The 18,392-nt window shown below is 40.0% G+C and overlaps 1 protein-coding gene across 9 annotated transcripts in view; it reads right to left on the bottom strand.

The window, feature by feature from the left end:
* The window catches only part of SVIL (supervillin), a gene marked incomplete in the record, with an annotated part of 2,930,183 nt that overhangs the window by 1,038,045 nt on the left and 1,873,746 nt on the right, over positions 1-18,392 (bottom strand).

Genomic DNA, 18,392 nt, shown 5'->3' with positions numbered 1-18,392 from the left:
TCCTCCTATGTCCACTGAAGTTTACAGATGTTAATCTGTAAGTAACTTATTTAAACTAGGGAAATATTTAAAAACTGTCCCTGACTTTTTCCTTACTTCTCCATGTGACAGCAGTCTAAGTGCTTTACTGGCAAAGCTTGTTAAACACATCACATTTTTTTCTTTTGTAAGTAGTAGTATATGGAATAAATGAGACTCCATGCACTACAAAGAATTATAACTGGGTATCACTACTTGTAACCTATTACTGTGTGTTCTTGACATGAATGCCAAGAACCACCTTGCTCTTGAGGTGAATTTCTTGGCATCCAAGTCTTGAACATATAACATGGTTATGATCAGAGACCTGATCATAACCCTTTATGTTATACAAATATTACTAAGAGAAGAAAAAACTTCCTTACAGTTCATATACATACTACTAAGAAAAAGGGAAGCATTTTTATTTGTTTTAGAGCTTCTTCTTCTTTTGTTATACTTCTAAACATTAATGACAAAGTGGAAAATTATACCATGCAGTCCCCAGTTTACAATACGCTACAAACTTAGTAATTTTTCCTATTTCCTCTACTTCTTGTAGAAGCATAGTTCTCAATAGTATCTTATAGAAATACCCCTTTTCAGACTGCCTGTTTCCTACTTTAAAGTTCTTGCTTTTTCTCTTCTTCTCAATCACCCAACATGATCGCTGCTTCAAATCCAATGCACTCCCTGTTTTTCTTGTCAGTTCCTCTGCTTTTCTTTTTCTTTTGCTCGATCATTTTGCTTAGAAACACTGAAAGGTTTTACTGGCAAGTTCTGTATAAGAGCTGTGCCATATCAGATGAATGATAAGCAGAATCTTTCAACTTGTTGGCTCACTTTTTGTTGGATAAACTTTTATTTCCTCCTTTGTCTGTTCTGCATCTTTACAAATACAGGTCTTGTCTTCTTTCTCATGGTCAAATTTCAAGAATAAACAAGATGTTACCTTTCTATTAATGAATACTGTTGTAGAATATTACTCCAGTTGCTTGCTATACTGCCATATTATCTGTTCAAGTTACCTTGTACAGCTTTGTTCATATGCTCTGCTTCTAGCTCTACTTTTTTTTTTAAACTGTTCTTCTTGAGAAGCCCCATACTGGATCACACCCAGGATCTATTTATCTGATACTTTCAGCTGACAAAGAGAAACGGAGAGCCAGATTTGGGGGAAAATTTAAAGGCTCGACAGGATGGGGGTGGTGAGACTTGCAGCATTGTTCTGGTTTACAGCAGGGTACCTTTTCCTTTTTGCACCATCTTTGCCATTGTTTTCTGAATGCCTGCTTGCCAGAAGTTTGCCAGGTCTGCACATTTTGCTTTGTATAAATAGGTGTCTCAATCACCCAACATGATCGCTGCTTCAAATCCAATGTACTCCCTGTTTTTCTTGTCAGAAAACCTTTAACAAACTTGGAGGAGGAAGGCTGAAAATATGAACCACCTCTTGAATCATTTCCACTCTCATTACGGTTTTATAAGGACCTCAGCAGCAGACATTCCAAAACAACTTCCTATCCAAGAGAATTCAAAATTTCAGCTTTAACATCTCCAGGTAAATTCTGAGAATGTGACCATGCAAACCTTCTCATAACAGTTCCAGTAGCTGCTACTCTGGAAGAGGCATCAGCTGAATCATAAGCATACTTCAGAGAGTCTTTGAGGCATGGAAGCAATATGTGTATCGTTCCTCAGAAGAAGGAAACGACTATAATGTTCCTCACATTCTCAAATGATGCAAACAAAAACAAACATGAGCTTGACAATCAAGAAGTCTAGAAATACACGTGGCAGAAGTAAACCCTTTTTTCCCAAATCAATCAAAAGCTTTCCCATCCTTATCAGAGGAGAAGGGATTAGCATTCACCAAATGTTTAGCAGTAACAGGATTTGGCAACCAATTCACTGCAGGGTTAGATATGTGATTAGAAAAAAATGCATGTAACACTAATGAAATTTGCTGCCTTTTCGGGGGCTGAGGCTAGATGCCAAGCTTGTTACAGGCTGTAATAAAAACATCATCCAAAGCTGGAAGTGCAGGACAAACAGGAGTAAGTGGAGAAAATTCAAATAGTAAGAAATCTTAATATTTTTAAAGACACTAGAACGTCATTGTGTTTCCACAAACAATTGGTTCACTTAGAAAACACACTCTCCACAGAATCAGAATCATTCACCTTAGGATGAAGAAAAAAACAGTTGTTGTTCCCTCAAAATTATGTCTGTGTGTCTTGCACCGGGACTCTTCCATAAAATGAAAATTTCCTTTTTCTTTTACCGTAAAACAAAAATGAGATGGGCTCAAAAATCTGAGCTAAGCCCAATAAATCATTCATATCTACAGTAACTGAGACAGGAGAAGCCAGATGTTTAACTTTTTGCTTATTGTTTTTAATAGGAATTTTCACAAAAGTAAAAACGGACTCCTATCAGGAACATCACCCTGGGGAACAGGCATTCCAGGCCATCTAGGCAGAGAGACATTCCTGGCTCCTTCCGCAAAGACCAACAAGTGGTTCTCCCATGCCTGCCATGGGCAAACAGCCAAGATGTGAATAAAACTCCAGTCCATGACGGCTGAAGGGGCTGCACCAGAGAAAACCAATGGTGGACACACCCATCAGTGACTGATGCAAACTCATATCCTACTGAAGGGGCAAAGGCTGTCTGGAAATTTTCCTCTTCTTGTGTCCAGAAGAAGGAAGAACCAAGGAACAGGTATTTTTTTCCATGGTTTTAATGAAGCCCAATGTCTGGGCATCCTTGACAGCAGCAATGAGTAAAATAAGCAAATTTCAAAAAAAGTAATGTTTTCAATATAAATACAACGAAAAACACAATATATACTTGTGCAGTAAACATAGTTTAATAAAAATGTTTAAGACAAAAAGCAACATTAAACTATACTTTTTGAAAGTTTTTGCACTAAAGTAAAAAGTAGAGCCACTGACTTTTAAATGACTGAGCAGTCATGTGACAATTCAATAAATATAAAATTCCAAGCATAAAATTAAGTATTTCACATAAAAAGTAATACTTCTGTGAAAAAATGGGGAAGTTTTTTTTTTCCATGAAGGGAACTTATCTGCCCAACAATGGATAAATGCTAGCCAACAGTCTTTTCTTGAAAGCACGCAATACAAATGACCTTCAGTTGTAGGAAAGCTCTGAAGACTCGGGACTGTTAATTTTCTACACCTCTGCTCAAGCTTTTAATGGTCTGGGTACGTGGAAGGCACCCTTAAACTTTGGAAGATGGCTGGCTAATATATCCTGTGCAGGATATAACCCATACATATAAGCTAGGGCTACTGCAGCAGTGATTAAATGAACAGCTAATCATTATGTATGAATGCTGTATTAATCTGGTATGAACATTCAGACACCCTGAAATGCAGCTCTCACTACAATCCAAAAATATAAAATGCGGACAGCCACTACCTCACAGATTAAAAAGAACATAATACACCAATCAATACACACAAAAAAATGCTTTATTCCTAATAACTGGGATCACCTTTAAAAGTCATCTATCTGGCTTAATGGTCACTTCATCTTGGCACTACTTAAACATAGAGTCGATTGCAAAACAGATAATTACCAAATACCTCCTGGACAGCAGGCCAAGGAAGGTAGTCAAAATGCCATATTTCTGAGTGCAGGTTTCCAAACTTAATAAATATTTAACAATTTATTTTTGTGAAAACACAACCAAATTTTTGCTAAAATTAAATACGCCCACCTCTGTGGTACAGAAGGATAAGCTTCTGTTTATGGACCAGACATGCAGAGCTTAAACAGTAGCTTAGGCACTAGAAAAGCAGTAAGGGAGGGTGGAATAAGTGAAACATAATGGCGCACCTATATGGGGGGGCTGCAGTATGCTGCTTGCTATCAGCATATCAAGACTTGAAGGCAAGAAAAAATATTACAAGCTTGAAAGATGCTGTGGTCTTTCGAACCTAAGCTGGAGTCAACACACTGATAATTTGCCAAGGTATGCTTTGTCAGAATGTCATTACATTCTACATGTTGTTTGCAGAGGGCATCTACCTTGTTAGAAGCAGAAAGAGCCAAATGTGGATACTTCCAGAAGATATAAATGGCACTTCTTTGGTGAGGTTCCATAAAATAAAGGATCCATGGTTCCCTCATCCTTCTCCCCCTAACAATGTTTCAGTAGTTTCCAAGGAGAAGGCAGAAGGACTAAAAAACAGCCCAACCGGAACTTCATAATTCAGAATACATTTTCCAAAGAGGACCTCAATATTCTCAGAACCCCTTTCATATGGATAAACTGTGGGGCAGCAAGAGTCCCCCCTACCCTAGCTTCAGCAAGAGGTGGGCCAAAGCTCACCCGAAATGCAGGATAATAAACTGCAGCAGGAACCAGCTGCATTTGAAGAACTGAATTTTAATAGAGATACAAAAACTAGAAGTGGGATCTTTTGAAAACGGTAGACGCAAATTAGATAGAAAAACATGGACATTGTGGTAACAATATATACAGAATAATGATTTGGAGGAGTGAGATTTAAGAGAAGGCAGGAATTGAGCAATTCATGAATGGTGAATTGATAGTTGTGCAAAAAATATGTATGTATAATGTTTGTAACTAGGAGCATGTTAACATGGTTTTTCTTTTTATACAAATGTTTCCGTAGGTCTTAAGTGATAATGGAATAAAGGTGTTAATGTGTGTGCTCATAGTCTGGTCATGGAACTGCAAATCTGTGCATGACTGAACTGCACAAAAACATGTCATTTTACTGTTTTTACAGCCTGCAAAAAAACATTTTCCTCTTCCTAAATGCCACTCAAGCACTCAAAATAAATCCATAATTATCTGTGTCAGGGATGGTGCTACAAATGGTACTGCTGCCAACAAAGCATGTGAGATGCTCAATCATAACAGTATGTCAGATGAATACTGCTGCTTAGGGATTTGACTGATGCCTGCTATAACTAAATAAGGCTCACACTGTACGGCTGCATTATCCCATGTTGCACTGGGAAATTAAACTCCTCACTTTCAGCCTAGTCTTTCTGTGTCACATTAACAACGGTACATGAAAGTTGTCAAAAAACTATTGCATTTGTGTAACACAATGCTTTCCAGGTGGGGCCACTAATACCCAGCATATGTCAGGTATAGATTTACAAGACAATGACATAATTTTTCAGAAACATTGCTATCACCAGCCAAATCAGCCTAGCACAACTGGGACAAAACTGTACCCTCTTAAAATAAACCAAGAATACTTTTAACTTAACTTACATGCCAACTATAGCTTTTATCCTATGGTACCTATGTCTGAAGATGTCTCTCTTCAAAAGTTAATGCCAACATTTATAGTTCATCCAATTTTTTTGTTTATATTTGACTAATTAAACAATCCGCAGCAAACTTTTGAAATTGAAAAATTAAACACTACTTATAAATTAGGCAATACATTTTGAATGCTAAACTTTTATTTATTTATTTGCAGTTGGTTAACCAGGATAGTCCACTGGGCCAAAAGAACCCATTTTCAATGGAGTCTTGGGGAGAAAAGCTCCAAACACACATTACACAAAGATTACAGTGATTTATATTTTAACAATTTCTGGTTACAAGACAGAACAAAAAATACTGAGGTTACAAATACATATTCAAATATACTTTTGCACGGAGAAGTATAAAGTTCTGGTCAAAGATGGCATCAGAAAAGTACCAATCATCAGCTAGCTGGTCCTAATGTTATCACCAGCTGAAGAGAACTATAATTTGGTCTTCCTCTGACACTTTAGACTACTTAGTTGCTTAACATTTGCAGACCACATTTGTGAACATAAGCTCTTTGACTTTGGGCAGATTTGCATTAATTAAAATAATTTCCTGGAATGAGGCAATACTGCAAAATATTCAGTAAGTATCTAATTTTCTGACAAATCTTCCTTTCTGCGTTTTGTAAAGGGGAGTCCTGGCTCTTCTGACACTCCACATCCTGATGGCTTCGAGTTATGAATCCAAACACCATCATTCCAAGAAAAGCTGTTTTGATAACCAGAAAGTTCCAGCCAAATTAAGCTACAGTAACTTTTGACAGAAGGAACAATTTAATGGGTTCTAAGCCCTGACTGTTTGTGTGTATATATAAACAATAGTTTCACTTTTCTTCTCTGTTTCTACTGAAGACAAATTGTCTTCTGACAGGAAAGAACAGTTTAAGAGGTTCTAAGGTCTGATGGTGTATGCACACATTACAACTCTGCTAGTATTTCTACTGAAAACATGGCAACAGATTTTGTACATCTTTCACATTTTACATCTTTGCTACATCTTTTCTGAAAGTAGAATTGCCCATTTTCTATAGCTTTTCACATATTGTTTAGTTGAAAACTTCACTCCATAAATTCTGTCTCAAGGTACAATGTGTCTAAAACACGTGTAAACTACTGTTAGTAAGATACAAAGCAGCAATTAATTGATTCTGTTATTAAACAGTAGTGCTAATAATATAGTCTTGAGTGGGTTGAGGACTGCTTTCATATTACCCTTATATGCAAAAAATTATGTAAATCTATTTTTTCTTAACTGTAGAAATATATTGAAATCCTGTACATCTTTAAAAGTGTGCAACATGGGCTTAAGACACGGTTGTGACCTTAAATGGACATTTTGGTTCTTCAATGTTGGAAATTAACAGTTTTCCCCTCTGGTCATAAATTCCTTGTCATTTAATTGTCATGCATGTAATGTGGTACATCACGTTTTTCTTTTCATTAAGAAGCTATAGCTTAAAGCCACTGTTTTTGCTGACCCACACTGTCATGGAAACAGAACATGTTGAGGTCAGTTTACCATTGGTGTTTCTACAAAGCTCAAGTGTCTGATGTGATTAAGAAATATCGATGTTTAATGAATATTCTAAAACCTCCTGTAAACATGTTTTTTTTCTGTCAAGTGGATGTTTTGCAAGCAGGGTTTATACCAAAAAGCGTTAATAAAACTGACAACACTAAAATGACCTCTTTTCCTATAACAATGAGTTTAAATGACCGCAACATTCAAAATATTCTTACACAAAAATGGACAATTATTTCAGGAAATTCAGAACTGACTAAGGTTCTGGGAATACAACCTAAATTTGTTTACATGAAAACTAAAAACCTTAAGCAGTTATTGGAACAAATAACTAGTAATAGCGGTCAAAACACTAAGAATCCTGTGGTACAAGTCCCTGTTACAATTGTTAAGTACTGCAGGTATACTAACCAATGTAACAGCTATTTTTTTTTTTTTTTTGAACATTGTGAATTTCGTTTTGTAGCAGAATCATATGATTTAAATAGTAATGGATTAGTTTACCTTGCAACCTGTACACATTGACAAAGTTTTTATATAGGGAAAACTATTAGAAAACTGTCCAACAGAATTACAGAACACTTGTTAGCCATTAGCAAACATGATACTAACAATGATGTGGCAAAGTACAGTTTAGGTTCATAGAAAGGTACTATGCTATCTGCCCGAAGGCATTTATAAGTCTAGCCGGAATGTGTTGGCTTTCGCTGCCCCCTTAGATTAGTTCCCTGTGCCTCTGTCCAGCAGAGCCATTGACGTGATCCCTGGGGTAAACTTTCTGTTTCCCATCCACTCATCAAGGTTTCTCTTGAAGAGGGTTAGCGAGGAGCTCTGCTTAATGTAGATTGGAATCTTGTTCCAGGGCATGGGAAGTCTCTGGGACAGGAATCTATCCCTCCAGCACGTCCTATTTATTGTTGTTGTGAGGTTTAGATCCCTGGAGTGTGTGGCTCGAGGGGATATGGTTTTCTTTAGGTGGAGCACGCCCATCAATTCTGGGTTAGACATGGCCTTGTATGTCAGGCAGAGATCACCTCTGAGTAGGTGGTATGCAACAGAGTACAGCTGGAGTTTCTTCAGTCGAACTGCATAGGGCATCTGCTTGAGGCCAGTGATCCTCTTGGTGAGGTGTACTTCTGTGGTCTTTCCAGTTGTTGCAGGTGTCTTGTAAGGTACATCCCAAATGGGGCATTGTACTCTATGATGGGTCTGATGAGTGATCCGCAGAGGGGCCCAATGACCTCTTTCGATCTGGATGCAAACCCTTTTGTGATTAGATGGGCCACACAGAAGGATTTTCTAACCACTTTGGCAATGTGATTATCAAAGGAGAGATTACTATCTACTTGGGTCCCCAGATCCCTTATTACGTCTTTCATATTTAGGGGGCTACCACCTATGTGAAAGTTTGTGGGTACTTCGTTTTTTGCAAAGGGGATGACTATGCACTTTTTGGCATTTAGCTTGAGGCCATGGTTTTGACACCAGGCATCTCTCTCTCAGTGAGACCGTTTTGGAGGATGTCTGTGTCGGACCGAGAGTCAATTATAACCCCTAGTTTGCAGTCATCTGCAAACTTGGTCAGCCATAGTCCTCCTGTGCTTGCCTATACCTCTGAGAAGTATATGCCGAACAGGAGGGGTCCTAGAACTGAACCCTGGAGAACGCCACTTGTAACCAGTTTAGAGTGAGACCTAGCTCCCGCAACTCTTACCATGTGGGTTTTGTCCATGAGCCAGTTGGCAACCCATCTCGTGACGTAGGGGTTTATGTTCAGGCTGGCGAGCCTGTCTATAATACCTGAGTGGGGAATGGTGTCGAAGGCCTTTGCGAGGTCTAGGTAGGCTGCGTGGACCATCTTTCCCTCGTGTATAACCTTGGTAACTATCTCAAAGTCGTCCATCAAGTTTAGGAGTTTAACAAAGCCGAACTGGGCAGGGTCCAGTGTTTGGAAGTTCACAATCTCTCTGTTAATGAGATCCATGATGACGCGCTCCATAGCTTTGCAGACCAAGCATTAGGCTTGTAGGGTGATGGTTCCCGGGGTCCGTTGTGGCTCCACCTTTGTGGAGTGGAATAACCGTTGCTGTGCGCCACTCTGTGGGCACATAGCCTGTGGAAAGGCTGAGTTTAAACAGTGTGTTTAGGTGATGGGTTAGTTCATCTTTGAGCTTGTGTAGGACGCAGCCTGGGACACTGTCCGATCCCATTGACGCTGTGTTTTTGGCTTTGGAGAGGGCTGTTTTAACCTGAGTGTCTGTGATTTCAGGGGCATGATATTCTTCTGGTATAGGTATGGACAATTTCAGAGGTGAGAGGGGGGGGTGAGGTTTGCACTGAACCTGTCTGCCAGGATGTTGGCTATACTGGTTCAGTGTATTTTGTGCCATTCTGCACCAACTCAGAGCAGATCTGAGAACTGCCACTTAGATTCTTGACATAGCTAAAGAATGCCTTGTGGTTATCTTTGGAGTCCATGGCAATTTTTCTTTCGAAGCTAGCCTTGGATGATTTTATAAGGGAACGTAGTTTCTTGCTGATACTGATCAGAGATGTCTTCCCTTCTTGGGATTTTACTCTTCTGTACTAGTTTCCTCCTCCTATTGTATAGCTTGTTTATGGCAGGGGTCCACCAGACTGGTTTCCTTTTGTTGGAGGAGTGAGTCTTGGTTTTGTTTGGTATAGTACGATCCATGAATTCCTGTAGGTGCCTGTAGAGTGCATTAGTAAAAAATTTTGCAGCTTGGACAGCATTATCCTTTAGCATGGGGGCTTTGAAACTTCCCATCTCGGTCTTAAGTAATGTGAAGTTTGCTTTTGAAAAGTTTTTCACGGTAGTTTCTTTGACCGGGGTGGTGGCAGAATGTGGTTATCCAGAATAATTTGTTTATGATCAGATCTAACAAATGAGGGGCAGACGTCCGGTGTGGAACACCAGTCACCCATGTTGGTGATGACCAGGTCCAATATGTCACCTCTGGTGGGGGTGTTGACCAGTTGATCCAGGGCATTTGAGTTTATAAATTCTAGGAAATGTTGGGCAAGGGAGTTTGTGCTTGAGTAGTTCTCCCAGTTAATGTTTGGGTAATTGAAATCACCCAATATCAGGGTGTTTGGTAGGACCTTTATGTTTCCCAGTGTTGGCAGGAATGCGGAGTGGGGGTCCTGGGACATGGTGGGTGATCTGAAGCAAGCTATAATTTGAATAGCAGTTTTGCCTGTTGTTAGTTACACGTGGATGATCTCTGAAGCATTGTGTTGTGCCACTAACCTGGAGGTGTGGGTATCCTTGAATACTCCCCCCACCTTTTGTATTTCAGTCTGGGTTTTGTGGTCGAAATGTATGCGTTGTAGCCTGGTAGTGCTGAATTGTAGTTTGAAATGTACTGATGTCAGGAAATTTGAATTTTTAGTGTTAGAAAAAGTGGATCCCAAGTTATTTGTTGATTCATTTAACTATTTGGAAAAACAAGAGTTATAGTGGCAAGTGTTTCTTACAGCGGCTTTTCCACCAATTATTAATGAGACTATTAAGTGTTAAAAGTGTGTTAAAATACAATATTTTATGAAGCTGTATTTGTCTCAACTTTCTCTTTAAGCTTAACAGAAGTCAAATGAAGGTCTGCATTTTTAAAACCAAATCACCTGATGTTTTAAAAGTCTGATGTCATTTCCTCTTGCATTTACATGTAATTATGTGGCATTTTATTTCGTTTCTGATGAAATTCAAGATTGAATGAACAAAAGTGCTAAAACTATTTTCCTGTGGAGCAGTATTCTTTTACTTCTTTCGTTTAACAGAATTTGTTTGGGCGGACAGCTGTGTGGCAAAGGGGTTTGCAGTCAAAGAAAGAGATATTCCCCATGGTTATTAGGAAGCGGCAGCATAAATGTTATGTAGTATGTTCACTACTGTGTACAGCCGTGGTGGTGCAGCGGTAGCGTTGTTGCCTCACAGCAAGAGGTTCTCCTGTTCGATTCTCGGCTAGAGTGCGGTGAGTGCCTTCTGTGTGGAGTCTGCATGTCCATTTAAACCAGGAAAAGTGTCAGCTTTAAACTGAATTATCCAGCGTAACTCTGCACACACACTGTTCTAGATTTCAAGTCCCCCCGCTTGCATTAATAGTCATAACCTCTAAGACTGTGAACTTAAACTCATGTCCTGAACCTTTTTTGATAATGTTTCGCTAACGCACTGCTTTCATCCAATTTCCTAATATAATTAATATGCTTGAATATCCTCTCCTTGAAACTATGACTACTGCAAGAGGGGGGATACTGTTGCTAAACCTTATTCTGGTTCACACGATATCAGTTCAGATGTTGGTCCTGCTAGTTGTCAGGATAACATAAGATTAGTTTTTACTTATTCTAGTGGTACAACAGATATCGGTAATATTAAGAAATATTTGTCAGTATTGCTAGCCAACGGAGAGATTAGCCAGACAGTAGGCCCTAGACCGAAATTTGCGTTTAGGAATAACAGATCTCTTAAGGGCCAGCTGTGCTATAAAAATTGTAAACCACTAAGTAATGTTATTACTTCAGAACATATAGGTACCTTTCCATGTAGAGGCTTGTTCAGCTTGTACATATGTATGGACTACCAGTCATATTGCTTGTCCCATCACCAAACGTCATATTGATTTTAATTTTTATGCAGACTGTAAAACTGAACATGTGATCTATTATGCTGAGTGCTCTCTCTCTCTGTCAAGCTTACTATGTCGGTAAAATGAATCGTAGTTTCAAGGAGAGGATACTCGAACATGTTAATTAGGAAATTGGAAGAACGCAGCGCATTAGTGTAACATGTTATCAAAAAGGTTCAGGACATAAGTTTAAGTTCACAGTCTTAGAGGTTATGACTATTAATGTAAGAGGGGGGCTTTAAATCTAGAAAAGAGTGCACAGAGTTGCACTGGATAATTCAGTTTAAAGTGGACACTTTTCCTGGTTTAAATGGCAAAGGGTCTTTGAACCCCATATTAAGGACTAGGAAGCTGCCTCATTAGTTTTAATATTTTATTGATTATATTTAAATGTTTTTATGTTTCGGGAGCTGAAAGTTTTAAGTTTTTACTACTGAATTTTATAGTATTGTATGTTTAAGAGGGTGTGTTTTATGTGAATGCTGATTGGTTAATGTTTATGACATCACTGTGCCTGCTTAAATAGTTTTGGCATTTATCATCAATGGTCTGATGAAGCTACATAGGCTTATATGGCAGAGGAAGCACTTGGAAGCGTGCTTGCACTTCAAAGTTATTCCACAAGGCATGCGCGTCCTCTGCATGCCGAGCTATGGAGAGACACATCCGGAGCTGCTACGGAGATGGCAGCAGCTCAACCTGGACCTTGGTAATAACTACATAAGATTACTCATTGAGTACTTCCAGCCTATAGAGAATGAACTCATCAATAAGGTTGAAGGTGAGCACAAGAATTTGACTACACAATTTAAAAGTGAATTCTGCATGACTAGATTGAATAATATGCTGAAGCAACTAACCTTTTATAGTAACAAACTGGAGCAAATTAAACTAAAAAAGCTTAAACGGGACTGTGGCGATTTTCAATCTGGCCATATCTTTTTATGGCCGAGGTTTAATGAAGCGGTAGCTTCAGGTGTGAACAATGAACAGACTAATGTAGTTTCAGAAGATGCAACTAGTATGACTAACCAAACTGAGTTGAATGATAACCTTTTACCTTTCCTTCCATTTTTCTTTTTCATCCATTAATGTTCCTTTCTATGCTTCCTTTCCCCTTTTTGTTTTAGACTGGGATCTCACATTGGATTTCCTCAGTTTTGTTGACCTTGGGTATAATAATAGTCAATAGTTCATACATGCTTGATATAAGTTTCATGGAATATTAGTCATCCACAAGATATGTGTCATTGCTCTTACTATGTAAATTTATAAAATTGACAAATGAGATTTATAAGATTGAGGTTTTTAGGATCGATAATGCTCTAATATGAAAAGTATCTAAATGGTAAATTGTTTTGTGATATATTTATATTTACATGGAAACATGGTATCAAATTTGAAGATGGCTTGTAGCACTTTATTTTAACATGATTTTTATAAATGGTGTATATAACTTTAATTTTAACTCAAAGTGGATTTAATTGATTTTACCCGCCAAATTATCTGTTAATTGGGATGTGCTTTATAGTATAAAATGAGAGCATTTGTCTTAGTTAAATGTAACCTGATGAAGCGCACTTGCTAGGTGCGTGAAAGCGCTTGTTCTGTTCCAAATAAAATTATTTTTATACATCGTGGTGGTTCCGGTGATTTGTTGGAATATTCTCTCTGTCAAGCTTACTATGTTGGTAAAATGAATCGTAGTTTCAAGGAGAGGATACTCGAACATGTTAATTAGGAAATTGGAAGAACGCAGCGCATTAGTGTAACATGTTATCAAAAAGGTTCAGGACATAAGTTTAAGTTCACAGTCTTAGAGGTTATGACTATTAATGTAAGAGGGGGGCTTTAAATCTAGAAAAGAGTGCACAGAGTTGCACTGGATAATTCAGTTTAAAGTGGACACTTTTCCTGGTTTAAATGGCAAAGGGTCTTTGAACCCCATATTAAGGACTAGGAAGCTGCCTCATTAGTTTTAATATTTTATTGATTATATTTAAATGTTTTTATGTTTCGGGAGCTGAAAGTTTTAAGTTTTTACTACTGAATTTTATAGTATTGTATGTTTAAGAGGGTGTGTTTTATGTGAATGCTGATTGGTTAATGTTTATGACATCACACTGCCTGCTTAAATAGTTTTGGCATTTATCATCAATGGTCTGATGAAGCTACAGTTGTAGTGAAAGTGCTTACACCTCATTAAACTATTTTTTACATCCCTTTGTGTGGTGGCTGGATTGTTGGACTGCTAATATACAAAGATTGTTCTGGTTAGCATTCCTCTCAACCTCTAAGACCGAGAAATCTAGACAAAGCTATATATAAATGGGGGGACAAATGCCCAACAATAGGGACAATTTTTAAATATTGCTGTTACAATCATAGAAAGTTGTTAGAACAGATTTTGCATTAGCATGAATTTTCTGAAGAGTATGAAGTCTGTAATTTAAACATTTGTCATTATTTTCTGACTTCAAGTCCTCAATGATTTGCCAGTGATTTGCTAGAAAATCAAAATGTTATGAGGAGCAGACCAAATAGGAGGCAAAAATATGGACATTCCGCAAAAGTCTGTACAGTTCAGAGGTATACTTGTTAGCTTAAGAAGAAGACGGTAGCAGTGCTGTCTTGGCCAATCTGGAGCTACAAGTATGACCCTTGGAGGCTCTTCTCTGATTTTTTTTCAGAACCCTAGGAAATAGGGGCATTGGTGGGAAGATATACATGAATAGACCTGTCCATGCGAATGAGAAAGCATCTGTTTTCCAGGATGAAAGTGTCGTCTTCCTGGAACAGAATGTGTGTTCTCCCTGATGCGAAGGGGTCATCTGTGGGGTCCCCCATTTCTTGGCTATGCTGCAAATGATCTCTGATGCAACTAGGAGTCTACAGGCTTCTGCTGAGTTGGTATGCCAGTTGGTTGTGCACACACAAGAGGTACTGAACGAACAGGTGCATTCTCATGGAGTGAACTGTGTTTCCCACTCCCACTGCTAGGTGGCAAAGTGGGTGGGAATGGGTTTTCCCTTGTTTTTGTACCACATGACAGCACCACTGTCTGCATTTCTGACTAGGTCCCCTGGTTTCAATTTCTCTTTGAATGCTAGTAAAGCCCTTTGTGCTGCCACTAGTTCATTTACGTTTATGTATTTGTCTTAAATCTTGCATTCCCACTTCCATTGGGTCTAACTTGGTTGAAGAGTGCCCCTCAAGCTGTCTCTGAGGCATCTGTGGCAGAGCTAGTTGCAAAGCTGAATGGTAGGCCTGAGTTTATAGTGAAGGCCTTGGTCCACCACGCAAATTTACCTTTGTGGCCAGGTATCAGCCTTATCTTGGTAGACAGTGGTTGTGCATGCTAGCTCCACAAATCTTTGAGGTACCATTGTAATTCCGTCATATGTAGTCTGGCTAGGTGAATCATGAGAATGAAAGAGGCCATGAAACCCAGTGCCCGGAGAAACTCACTGGCTGTAAGACTACTGCTGTACATCATTTTTTTTTTGAAAGTTATTTGTCAGGGAGGATACCTTGTCTGGAGGAACGAAGGCCTGTTGAAGGCTACAGTCCAGTAGGGCCCCCAAGAATAGTATTCTGGTTGTGAGTAGAGTCTGGGATTCTGGGCAATTTATGGTGAATCCCTGGAAAGTAAACATGGTCTGGGTGGACATCAAGTCTGTGCTGAGTAGTGCCAGGCTTGCAGACCAGATAAGGCAATCATCCAGATAGAGGTAAATTTGCAGCCCTTGTTTTCTGCAGTAGGCAATGAGTGGAGTTGAGTTTTGTGAATATCTTGGGAAGATCAGACAAGTTTGGAACTTGCTCTCATACTCAAGAATCCACTGTTTGACTCTTCTAAGGGAATATGCAGGTATGCATACTTTAGATCTAGAATCTCCATGAAAGCCTTTGGGGAAAAACATGGGCAAGAGTTACTGAAGGGTAAGAATCCAGAATTTGGGAACCTCCAGGAATAAGATGAGGGTAGATAGGTCTAGAATATAACAGAATAGGTCCTCTTTTTTTGGGACCAGGAACAATCTTGAATAAAAGCCCCTTCCTATTGGATGCAGAGGGACGGATTCCACTGAGCTGTGTGCACATAGTATTTCTATATGTGAAAGAGCCTCTGCTTTTCGGGATGGTGGTACATCTGGGAAGCCTGAATTTTTTTTTTTTTTGGGGGGGGGGGGTGTATGACTGAGCTGATATCCCCTGGAAATAATATTTAGTACCCACTGGTCTGAATAAATCAGAGGCCAGTTTTCTCTGAATAGTGCCAGTCTTCCTCCATGTCTTAGGACAGACTGTGAGAGAAAGGAGTGAAGGGAGGGGAGCATGCCATGAAAGAGTCATGACTGCTCCCTACTAGGGACCTGTCAGGTGAACGTCTCTGGTCTTGAAGTACAGTGCCCTTGTCCAAGTCTCTGGCACACTGACTCTGGTCCCCATTCCTGTGTGCCTCCTTTTGATCTGCTTTGGGCTGGGAAGGGAGGGACCAGTGTTTAGTGGAACAGTTTTGACAGAAACTTGGGGACTGTACCTGCAAAAAATCTTTGACTGTCTGCATTGACATAGCTATGTCCTCCATTTTTTGGAGCACAACTTCTGCTTTAGAGCTGAAGAGGAACTCATTATCCAAGGGAGCATCCAAAAGATTAGATTTAGCATGCTGCAGGAGGGCTTGCTCCCTTAGTCATGTGTGCCTCCTAATGACAGATGCAGTGTCTGTGGCCCTGCTGGCAGCCTCCAAAGCATCAAATCCACAAGTCAAGCCTCCAACAGTGAAACACGATCATCCCAGAGCTCATCCTCAGAAAAAAGGTGCCTAAAAGGGATCAAAACTCTATCACCTACACTGTAATTTGAACAGTGGACAGGTGAGGATGGACAAGAGATACCTAGTCTTGTGGGAGATCATCCACCTGGTGAGGTAACTTGCGGTGATTGATCCTGGTCATGTGAGAAAGCAGGTGGAACCAATGCTGTCTGGGCTAAAAGGGAGTCACCAGCAAGATTTTGGCAGTGTCCTGCCTGACTTTGTGCAGAGCTCGTGGTAGCAGAGGAGAAGTGTGTGTGTGTGTGGGGGGGGGGGGGGGGCACACAAACATTCCCTGCAAAGGAAAAGTCATGGCATCCACTTTCCAAGTCAGAGGGCCTGGGACTCTGGAACAGAAGAGAGGAGGTTGTCTGTTCAGAGGGGTAGCAAAAAGATCTACCCGAGGAATACCCCACTGATGGACATCAGTGAAAAGTACAGTTTTGTACCTACCATAAATGTAGATGTCCGAACAGGATAGCATCTGCAGTCCTTACAAATGGGTTGTCCTGTCGTCAGGCAGCCCTTCGGTCGGCCGGATTCCAAAGTCTGGGTCTGGCCTCGGCTGGTGTCGCACTTCACCCGTCATAGCTGCAGTTCTTCGGGTATAAAGGCATCAGCAGACGCCATTTTCCTCAGTGTTTCTTGCCCCAGATGCCAGTTGCCCTCTTGGATATCTAAATTTTTGGATAAATGCCAATGTTTCCAAATAGTAGAAGGCAAACACAAAAAATAATCATGTATGTACATATATACAAACAAATACACCATAAGAGAACCCCCCCCCCCAGCTAGCTATTAGGTGGGCAAATACCCTAGGAGTACCACAGAGGGGAAGGAGGGTGGGTAATCCTGACTGCAGATGCTATCCTGTTCGGACATCTACATCTATGGTAGGTACAAAACTGTACTATGTCCTTCAAGGATGCATCTGCAGTCCTTACAAATGGGTAGAATACCATAGCCAAACTAGGGGAGGAAGAAGAAATTATGGTGTAGTTAGGATCCCTTGCAAAACAGCAGTGGCAAACCCTGCTCGGGATCTAGAGTATAATGGTAAGTTATAATGCTTGGCAAATGTATGCACGGAGGTCCAAGTAGCAGCCTCTATAATGTCCTTGGTAGCCACTCCTCGTAAGAAAGCTGTGGTAGTGGCTGTAGCCCTTGTAGAATGAGGCCTTATGTTCTGTGGAATTTGCTTTCCATGGTAGGAGTAACAGAATCTAATGCAATTTCCTATCCACTTGGAGATTGTCTGTTTGGAAATTGCTTTTCCTTCCCTTCCTGTTGCATATGCTACCAGAAGCTGGTCAGGTTTTCTATTGCCCTTGGTTCTGTCCAGTTAGTAGCGTAACTGTCTATGTACATCCAAGGTATGCAGTAGTCTTTCACCCCTGTTCTGTGGATTGGGAAAGAAGGTAGGTAGGTGGATTGCCTGGTTTAAAGACACTCTGGATACCACCTTAGGCATAAATGTAGGATTAGTTCTCATGGACACTCTATCTTGATGGAAGATTAGGAAGGGTTGCACTGCCATTAAAGCCTGTAGTTCCGAAACCCTTCTTGCTGAAGTAATTGCCAGCAGGAAAGCAGTTTTCCAGGATAGGTGTTGAAGATCTGCTGTTGCTGCTGGTTCGAAAGGGGGAAGTGTCAATTTTTCTAGTACAAAGTTCAAGTCCCATGCTGGTAATGGTGGTTTCCTAGGAGGTTTTACATTCTTAATTCCTCTCAGAAACTGCCTAAGTAGAGGATGCGAAAAGACAGGTGGATCGAAGCTGTATTCTGCAGAAATAGCTGATGCATGTATTTTGATGGAGGAATAGGACAGGCCCGTATGGAAAAGCTCTGCCAAATACTCCAGGATGTTGGCAATGTCTACCTTTGACACATCTTTGCCCCTGTCGGTACTCCAAATGAGAAACCTTTTCCATTTTCCTGCATAGTTCCTTCTTGTTGAGGGTCTGCGTGCCTCAAGGATAATGTTTTTAACCCTTTGGGATAAATCTGGGTTAGTTGCTCTTATGTAATGTTCCAGGCAGTCAGTTGCAGA

Source organism: Protopterus annectens, chromosome 3.part1, assembly GCF_019279795.1.
Source record: "Protopterus annectens isolate FY-2018-M chromosome 3.part1, PAN1.0, whole genome shotgun sequence".
In the NCBI taxonomy this organism is placed as follows: domain Eukaryota; kingdom Metazoa; phylum Chordata; order Ceratodontiformes; family Protopteridae; genus Protopterus; species Protopterus annectens.
This window is presented reverse-complemented; position numbering and strand designations above follow the sequence as displayed.